General features: G+C 43.7%; 1 long non-coding RNA gene across 10 annotated transcripts; it reads right to left on the reverse strand.

The window, feature by feature from the left end:
* Nucleotides 1-525: 525 nt before the first annotated feature.
* On the reverse strand, nucleotides 526-10302 carry LOC117748650. Of its 10 annotated transcripts, none has more exons than XR_004611638.1 (5): nucleotides 10247-10264; nucleotides 2336-2412; nucleotides 2060-2111; nucleotides 1303-1347; nucleotides 526-1049 (listed from the first exon to the last, which is right to left on the reverse strand). It is a non-coding gene; the product is annotated as an uncharacterized LOC117748650 (long non-coding RNA). The 10 variants fall into 10 exon arrangements; XR_004611636.1 differs by having other exon boundaries at nucleotides 2060-2150; nucleotides 10247-10261; XR_004611635.1 differs by lacking the exon at nucleotides 10247-10264 and adding an exon at nucleotides 5660-7763 and having other exon boundaries at nucleotides 2336-3417.
* Between the last annotated feature and the right edge of the window lie 111 nt (nucleotides 10303-10413).

Below are 10413 nucleotides of genomic sequence, written 5' to 3' on the forward strand. Positions count from 1 at the left end.
CCTATTGTCCTGCCTTCAGAATAAAAGCAACATCTCAGGTTTCAATCGGCATCCCTTTTAACTATTGTCTAAACAATAAAACATCCATTCATTCTCATGCATCATACAATTAATCATTACATTTGTCATTAACAAACAGAATAATAAAACAGTGATCCTCTCTGATGCGTCATAATACATTCCTCAGAATATTCCTCAAATTAATCATAACTTTCATTATGTATTAATTTAAAACATAACCTCTCTTATCTACATGTGCACGTGTATATAAAATCCACTACAACTCAACAAGACCGCGATTGTATTTACAGCACGCCTCCTGGAGCTACCCCGGTCTGCCGCCAGGTTGAACCACCTAATAATAATAATAATAATACATTTTATTTGGAAGCGCCTTTCAAGTCACCTTACAATAAAATAATACAGGATAAAAGCATGAAAGATAGGAACAACATTAAAACAGAACATCAACATAAAAACAAGTGAAGTGCACAGGGTCCAGTTATAAAGAGTATGCCAGTTTGAACAGGTGAGTTTTGAGTTGAGACTTGAATGATGTGATGGAGTCTGATTGTCTTATGTGTGGGGGGAGGGAGTTCCAGAGCCTGGGTGCTGAGCAGCTGAAGGCTCGGGCACCCATGGTACTGAGGCGTGACGTGGGGATGGTTAGCAGTCCAGAAGAGGATGAGCGGAGGGTGTGGGAGGGTTCCTGGAGGAGGTCGTAGAGGTAAGTATGGGCTAGATTGTGGAGAGCTTTATAGGTGAGGAGAAGGTTTTTGTAGTCGATGCGGTATTGTACAGGGAGCCAGTGAAGTTGGATGAGTACAGGAGTGATGTGGTCCGATGATTTGGTACAGGTGATGATCCGGGTGGCCGAGTTCTGAATGATTTGCAGTCTGTTGATGAGTTTGGTGGGGAGTCCGGTGAGGAGGGCATTGCAATAGTCGATGCGGGATGTGACAAATGAGTGGACCAGGATTTCGGTGCTAATGGCATGTTTCAGGATCTCGTCGTCTGTGGCCGCACGTGACCTGATTCTTTGTCAGCATCTGTAATCACACAAGCAGATACAAATCTCATGAATCCTCAGTGCAACATACAACAAACATGCAGTCTAAAAGCTAGTGTTCCATACACTAAGATAGTGTTTTAATGGATTAAAACAAATCTGGTCATTATAGAACCATATCATTAAAGTTACTCGTTTTAGAAAGTTAAACATGTACACAATTCCCTCTCAAATGAGTCTGAGTTGCTGTGAAAACGTTTCCCTCCTAAAATGTGGCCATTAACATTTCCTACCTAAAATGCGGCGGGGGTCCGTTGGTGTGTTACGTCCGTAAAAATCTGAGGATGACATTGAAAATTGTCAAGTAATTCTGCTATACAGAAAATATACATTACATTTTATTGGCAATGCATGTCTTAAAAGAATTGTCTTTAAAATCAATGCATACATTATTTGACCATATGATAGTGCTTAATCTAGCAGCTTCACCCAGACGCAGCTCGAGGCTGTGTGGGCTATGGAGGTTATGAACCCAGACACTAGGGTGTTTGATATTTTGACGTTTGTGGGACTCCCACAACAGAAATAGTGGTAATTTAATCCATGGTGGATATTTCATGCCATAAATGAACCATTAACCCCGCCCCCTCTCTGGCGCGTCTACAATAACCACAAATAGTCCAGCAAGTAAAAACTCACGGGAGTAAAGTAGCGCGAAAAGTCACAACCCTGAACACAGGCTGAACACTGCGTTAGCCGGAAAAACTGCCCAGACAGATTTTTGTCCTTAACTTACAAGCTCAATTTACCAACACACGTTTATTTACTGTCATACAACACCACACAGCTCAGCTGCCGGTGTTACGGTTTAACAGGCGACCCTGTTAACTGGCGACTTTCGGCCGAATGCGTCTGTTGTTGTCGTAGTTACGGCAGCTGTTGAGAATAGCGAGAGAACACGTAGCTGTCCTCGCGAATGCCTTATTGTTGAATTCCTCAATTCAATGTCAAACCTTCTCGTATAGGCTACAGTGTCTGGTCTAAACATACCGTTGTCGAGTCTTTTGAGAGAAAGTCCACTCGAGTTGAAACGTCGCTTGCTCTGTATGTGTTGAAACAGGAAGTTACCACCTTGCTCTTCCTTTGAAATAAAATTGTTACAAATAACACATAATCGACTTTGAAGCTTGTTTTGTGCAAACGTGTCACATAAAAGAATTCTGTAGTACAGTACCAACAAAATAAAAAGATAGAACAAAAGTTACATTTACGGGATTCAAACTCGTATCATTGGGTGGTAAAACAGCTGAAAGTCGGGGATCTTACCACTAGGCCAAGATCATCTCTAGCAGTCGCAACGAAAGGCAGAGGGCAACCAGATCAACATGCGACCACACTGCTGACTACCATGGAGAATGTGGATGTTACAATATTGCTGATTTCTCAAACAAATAGTCGGCTGTTTAAATTCAAAACGTCTTCAAAGTGCTGCAAATTCATGAGGAAAATGTTTGTGAGTTGTCATGAGGTAAACATACCAAATGTGGACAATAACGCAAAAGAGGCCACAAGAAAAGCAAAGCATTAAGAATTCAACCAGCCAAGAACACAGAGATGTCAAACAGCTTAGGTCACTTAAGTTTAATAAGGGAAAGACATAATCACATCACAATATATATGTGCACGCTCAAGGGGAACAAATATAATTTTATACAAAGAGTTTAGTTTTTTTTAAATACATTATCCATTGTTGTTATCAACCTTATTAAGCTGTGATGTATGCCAAATATGAGACACTTTATGAACAGATGGTAAACAAATGACATATGGGTGTAATGTTTGGGTATTCATACACTTATGACCATGTATCATTTATGATACACCTTACCACATTAACGTTGTCATATATTTACATGAGTGGCCCTTATATTGACCTCATGACAACGTCACAAACGTTTTCCTTATGAATTTGCAGCACTTTAAAGACGTTGGATACTTCATTAACGCGATTAGTCGTTTGAGTTGTAAGTAGGCGGGACGGGCACATACTTCATGATCATGATTGGTTGTTTGAGTTGTCATCTAGCTTTCCCCCTAGAATGTTCGAGAACACAGCATATGGGAAGAGGCTATTTTTCATTATTTTTTATAAATATATATTTAAATAAAAAATAAAATAGTTTGCTTGCTTATTTTTGACACACCGCGAATGCATTGCATTATATATATATTTATATTTGTTTTTTGTTGTATATATTCTTTTATATATATAGTTATATATTGCACAGACATGTGCAATATACCTGTGCAATATAAATACACCAGCAATACTCTGCTATACAGTTACAGTGAGAGGCATCCGCCTGTTGTCCGCAGTTAATCCGCAGACGTAGGGCGGATCTGCCGACCTGAGGGCGGATCCGCCCCGGAGTCGACTGCTATAGTTGAATACCTGTGCTCTAGAGGCTCAGAGGTTTCAAAATCTGCAACGGGATGCTGCCAGCTGTCTTTTGTTTAATCCATAAACTAAAGTGTAAAAATGATCATTTACTTTTTGCTTGTGTTTATGTTCCCTATTTGTTCTTAGATGGCACCAGTTGCCAGACAACCATAGAGACTTCAGGAAGTCACTGCTCCTGGCAACACAATACCCAGTGCATGGTTTTCTGTTAGGGTTTGCTCCCTTAGCCTTTTATGCTATCAAGAATCTGTACTGCAAGGCAGTGGTTTTGACCTCTGCAAGGCAGGGGCGTCATACTCCCTGAGGTAAAATATAATAAAATATAATACCCGCATACCTAGGTTCGGCCCAGCGGAGCGCACTCCCGCGGGCCTGGAGAACAGGCACGTGCACCTCTGCTCATTTTTTCGCGTACACAGTAACTGTGTCCAGCGGAGCGAACTCCCGCGGTCACAGGGGGAGAAGCACGTGCACCTCTGCTCCACCCAGAACCTCTCTACTGCAGCAGTAGAGAGGTTCTGGGTGGAGCAGAGACTGGTGCCTCATCCACCAAACCTGGTGGAACAGAGAGCAGAGACTGGTGCCTCCTCAACCAGCCTAGTGGAAAACACTTCTATTTATACCTCTGGCTCTGCGCTCCGTGATGTCACTGAGTGAGATCAAAGAGTCTAATAACTGCTACTACGGTAACGGTGACGTCAATTTTCTGCCGTGTGGGGGAACTGACGTCATCTGTGAGGTGTGGGGGAGGAGCTACATGGAGCTAGCTCTGGCTCTGCGCTCCGTGATGTCACTGAGTGAGATCAAAGAGTCGAATAACTGCTACTACGGTAACGGTGACGTCAATTTTCTGCCGTGTGGGGGAGGAGCTAATTTTCTTTTTTTGTCGCAGAATGAACTGATCAAGAAAACAAAGACTCAAATAATTGTTACTATGGAAACTGACGTCAGCTGTGAGGTGTGGGGGAGGAGCTACATCTAACTTTTTTTTGTCGCAGAATCAACTGATCAAAGACTCAAATAACTGTTTCTATGGAAACATTGACACATATGGCCATGTTTGGTTTCCCAGCATTCAATAAATCCTCATCTTTGCAAAGAAACTATCGATATTCTTTTATTTCTTATGCATGTTTCACAAGAGCAGCCCAAACACACAATGTTTAAAGTCGCGATAATGCTGCAAGTCGGGTCTTGCAGCATTTCGACGGTGAAAACGTACAGAATAAACGTTACAAGTGGATGTGCTAGCGGATGTTAGCACGGAGCTAGCGGCATCAAAAAAGTTAAAACATTGTACACACCTGGTGGCTATTCAGCACTCTCTTCCCCTATTCAAATGAGTGAGTTTTAATGGCTGCAGCACCCTTTGTCTGAAAACTCATTTTTCCTCTATTTTAACAAACACTTTTAACGTAGTATTTACAAGACATTAGCACACTGTACTTCTATTTACAACGCGTTTGCAGTAATAGAGAATGGCAGTTCAGCGACTCCATCTGGCTCTTACTGTGTTATATCAACTGGTTATCCAATATTTAATTGTCCGCAAATTTCGTTGTCTAGTCCGGAGCTTTGGGCCCTCAACCGCAGGCGTCGTCATAAGCAATTTAAATTTCGGTTTCTAGCCATGAATTCCTTGCCTAGTAATTCATGCGTCGTCTTTTCCAGACCATAATTTATCCGTGCATCCAAACAGAACCTGAGAATAAGTATATAGACACAACAGAGCACCCGTCGGTATAACTCAGCGAACTTCCAACCGTTTCCCACTGCAGACCGCTAACATCTTAGCTCCTACAGGCATATCAGACTTCAGTTCTGTTGGAACTCAAAACGCACAAGTATATAAGAGGCCCGAAACAAAGTTCAGCCTTCTCTAAATCATGCTACACTGTAGCCTCGAGCCACTCCTCAAAACACAAGGCTCACTCAGAGACTCCACGTCGGGAATCACCAAATTGTAAAAGTTCAGAGAATCTCGAGCTGCCTGGTGCTTGGAAGAAGAAGCTCCGAAGCCAGAGATATATAATAATCATTATTTAATCATAACAAACAAGAGTCATCTGTATACATACACACAGTCCAGGCCCGGACGCGCTCACATGGTTTCGCTTCCAGTCTCCTGACGTAGCCAGCAGTTTCTGTCTGGCGTCACCACGTAAGAGACCAAATTCACGTCTGCCGACCTGAGGGCGGATCCGCCCCGGAGTCGACTGCTATAGTTGAATACCTGTGCTCTAGAGGCTCAGAGGTTTCAAAATCTGCAACGGGATGCTGCCAGCTGTCTTTTGTTTAATCCATAAACTAAAGTGTAAAAATGATCATTTACTTTTTGCTTGTGTTTATGTTCCCTATTTGTTCTTAGATGGCACCAGTTGCCAGACAACCATAGAGACTTCAGGAAGTCACTGCTCCTGGCAACACAATACCCAGTGCATGGTTTTCTGTTAGGGTTTGCTCCCTTAGCCTTTTATGCTATCAAGAATATGTACTGCAAGGCAGTGGTTTTGACCTCTGCAAGGCAGGGGCGTCATACTCCCTGAGGTAAAATATAATAAAATATAATACCCGCATACCTAGGTTCGGCCCAGCGGAGCGCACTCCCGCGGGCCTGGAGAACAGGCACGTGCACCTCTGCTCATTTTTTCGCGTACACAGTAACTGTGTCCAGCGGAGCGAACTCCCGCGGTCACAGGGGGAGAAGCACGTGCACCTCTGCTCCACCCAGAACCTCTCTACTGCAGCAGTAGAGAGGTTCTGGGTGGAGCAGAGACTGGTGCCTCATCCACCAAACCTGGTGGAACAGAGAGCAGAGACTGGTGCCTCCTCAACCAGCCTAGTGGAAAACACTTCTATTTATACCTCTGGCTCTGCGCTCCGTGATGTCACTGAGTGAGATCAAAGAGTCTAATAACTGCTACTACGGTAACGGTGACGTCAATTTTCTGCCGTGTGGGGGAACTGACGTCATCTGTGAGGTGTGGGGGAGGAGCTACATGGAGCTAGCTCTGGCTCTGCACTCCGTGATGTCACTGAGTGAGATCAAAGAGTCGAATAACTGCTACTACGGTAACGGTGACGTCAATTTTCTGCCGTGTGGGGGAGGAGCTAATTTTCTTTTTTTGTCGCAGAATGAACTGATCAAGAAAACAAAGACTCAAATAATTGTTACTATGGAAACTGACGTCAGCTGTGAGGTGTGGGGGAGGAGCTACATCTAACTTTTTTTTGTCGCAGAATCAACTGCAAATAACTGTTTCTATGGAAACATTGACACATATGGCCATGTTTGGTTTCCCAGCATTCAATAAATCCTCATCTTTGCAAAGAAACTATCGATTTTCTTGTATTTCTTATGCATGTTTCACAAGAGCAGCCCAAACACACAATGTTTAAAGTCGCGATAATGCTGCAAGTCGGGTCTTGCAGCATTTCGACGGTGAAAACGTACAGAATAAACGTTACAAGTGGATGTGCTAGCGGATGTTAGCACGGAGCTAGCGGCATCAAAAAAGTTAAAACATTGTACACACCTGGTGGCTATTCAGCACTCTCTTCCCCTATTCAAATGAGTGAGTTTTAATGGCTGCAGCACCCTTTGTCTGAAAACTCATTTTTCCTCTATTTTAACAAACACTTTTAACGTAGTATTTACAAGACATTAGCACACTGTACTTCTATTTACAACGCGTTTGCAGTAATACAGAATGGCAGTTCAGCGACTCCATCTGGCTCTTACTGTGTTATATCAACTGGTTATCCAATATTTAATTGTCCGCAAATTTCGTTGTCTAGTCCGGAGCTTTGGGCCCTCAACCGCAGGCGTCGTCATAAGCAATTTAAATTTCGGTTTCTAGCCATGAATTCCTTGCCTAGTAATTCATGCGTCGTCTTTTCCAGACCATAATTTATCCGTGCATTCAAACAGAACCTGAGAATAAGTATATAGACACAACAGAGCACCCGTCGGTATAACTCAGCGAACTTCCAACCGTTTCCCACTGCAGACCGCTAACATCTTAGCTCCTACAGGCATATCAGACTTCAGTTCTGTTGGAACTCAAAACGCACAAGTATATAAGAGGCCCGAAACAAAGTTCAGCCTTCTCTAAATCATGCTACACTGTAGCCTCGAGCCACTCCTCAAAACACAAGGCTCACTCAGAGACTCCACGTCGGGAATCACCAAATTGTAAAAGTTCAGAGAATCTCGAGCTGCCTGGTGCTTGGAAGAAGAAGCTCCGAAGCCAGAGATATATAATAATCATTATTTAATCATAACAAACAAGAGTCATCTGTATACATACACACAGTCCAGGCCCGGACGCGCTCACATGGTTTCGCTTCCAGTCTCCTGACGTAGCCAGCAGTTTCTGTCTGGCGTCACCACGTAAGAGACCAAATTCACGTCTGCCGACCTGAGGGCGGATCCGCCCCGGAGTCGACTGCTATAGTTGAATACCTGTGCTCTAGAGGCTCAGAGGTTTCAAAATCTGCAACGGGATGCTGCCAGCTGTCTTTTGTTTAATCCATAAACTAAAGTGTAAAAATGATCATTTACTTTTTGCTTGTGTTTATGTTCCCTATTTGTTCTTAGATGGCACCAGTTGCCAGACAACCATAGAGACTTCAGGAAGTCACTGCTCCTGGCAACACAATACCCAGTGCATGGTTTTCTGTTAGGGTTTGCTCCCTTAGCCTTTTATGCTATCAAGAATATGTACTGCAAGGCAGTGGTTTTGACCTCTGCAAGGCAGGGGCGTCATACTCCCTGAGGTAAAATATAATAAAATATAATACCCGCATACCTAGGTTCGGCCCAGCGGAGCGCACTCCCGCGGGCCTGGAGAACAGGCACGTGCACCTCTGCTCATTTTTTCGCGTACACAGTAACTGTGTCCAGCGGAGCGAACTCCCGCGGTCACAGGGGGAGAAGCACGTGCACCTCTGCTCCACCCAGAACCTCTCTACTGCAGCAGTAGAGAGGTTCTGGGTGGAGCAGAGACTGGTGCCTCATCCACCAAACCTGGTGGAACAGAGAGCAGAGACTGGTGCCTCCTCAACCAGCCTAGTGGAAAACACTTCTATTTATACCTCTGGCTCTGCGCTCCGTGATGTCACTGAGTGAGATCAAAGAGTCTAATAACTGCTACTACGGTAACGGTGACGTCAATTTTCTGCCGTGTGGGGGAACTGACGTCATCTGTGAGGTGTGGGGGAGGAGCTACATGGAGCTAGCTCTGGCTCTGCACTCCGTGATGTCACTGAGTGAGATCAAAGAGTCGAATAACTGCTACTACGGTAACGGTGACGTCAATTTTCTGCCGTGTGGGGGAGGAGCTAATTTTCTTTTTTTGTCGCAGAATGAACTGATCAAGAAAACAAAGACTCAAATAATTGTTACTATGGAAACTGACGTCAGCTGTGAGGTGTGGGGGAGGAGCTACATCTAACTTTTTTTTGTCGCAGAATCAACTGCAAATAACTGTTTCTATGGAAACATTGACACATATGGCCATGTTTGGTTTCCCAGCATTCAATAAATCCTCATCTTTGCAAAGAAACTATCGATTTTCTTGTATTTCTTATGCATGTTTCACAAGAGCAGCCCAAACACACAATGTTTAAAGTCGCGATAATGCTGCAAGTCGGGTCTTGCAGCATTTCGACGGTGAAAACGTACAGAATAAACGTTACAAGTGGATGTGCTAGCGGATGTTAGCACGGAGCTAGCGGCATCAAAAAAGTTAAAACATTGTACACACCTGGTGGCTATTCAGCACTCTCTTCCCCTATTCAAATGAGTGAGTTTTAATGGCTGCAGCACCCTTTGTCTGAAAACTCATTTTTCCTCTATTTTAACAAACACTTTTAACGTAGTATTTACAAGACATTAGCACACTGTACTTCTATTTACAACGCGTTTGCAGTAATACAGAATGGCAGTTCAGCGACTCCATCTGGCTCTTACTGTGTTATATCAACTGGTTATCCAATATTTAATTGTCCGCAAATTTCGTTGTCTAGTCCGGAGCTTTGGGCCCTCAACCGCAGGCGTCGTCATAAGCAATTTAAATTTCGGTTTCTAGCCATGAATTCCTTGCCTAGTAATTCATGCGTCGTCTTTTCCAGACCATAATTTATCCGTGCATTCAAACAGAACCTGAGAATAAGTATATAGACACAACAGAGCACCCGTCGGTATAACTCAGCGAACTTCCAACCGTTTCCCACTGCAGACCGCTAACATCTTAGCTCCTACAGGCATATCAGACTTCAGTTCTGTTGGAACTCAAAACGCACAAGTATATAAGAGGCCCGAAACAAAGTTCAGCCTTCTCTAAATCATGCTACACTGTAGCCTCGAGCCACTCCTCAAAACACAAGGCTCACTCAGAGACTCCACGTCGGGAATCACCAAATTGTAAAAGTTCAGAGAATCTCGAGCTGCCTGGTGCTTGGAAGAAGAAGCTCCGAAGCCAGAGATATATAATAATCATTATTTAATCATAACAAACAAGAGTCATCTGTATACATACACACAGTCCAGGCCCGGACGCGCTCACATGGTTTCGCTTCCAGTCTCCTGACGTAGCCAGCAGTTTCTGTCTGGCGTCACCACGTAAGAGACCAAATTCACGTCTTACAATTAGTTTTATTCGCAGTGCATTCGCTGAGCTAAGCTCCCATCGGTTAGTGGAGGTATTCATGCAAATACCTTTCAGAGACACAGCATGCTACGCTGACCAGCGAATAAGACATAAGGTTCATACCTGAGGGTTAGTTCCATTCGCCACTTCAAAGAATGCCTCAAATCGATAAAGTAGCGGGGTCAAAGCTCACACTTCTGGTCAAGGACAGGAAAATCCCCTTCAGAATAAAACCCTATTATCCTGCCTTCAGAATAAAAGCAACATCTCAGGTTTCAATCGGCATCCCT

The sequence above is a fragment of the Cyclopterus lumpus genome, chromosome 19 (assembly GCF_009769545.1).
Source record: "Cyclopterus lumpus isolate fCycLum1 chromosome 19, fCycLum1.pri, whole genome shotgun sequence".
Lineage (NCBI taxonomy): Eukaryota > Metazoa > Chordata > Actinopteri > Perciformes > Cyclopteridae > Cyclopterus > Cyclopterus lumpus.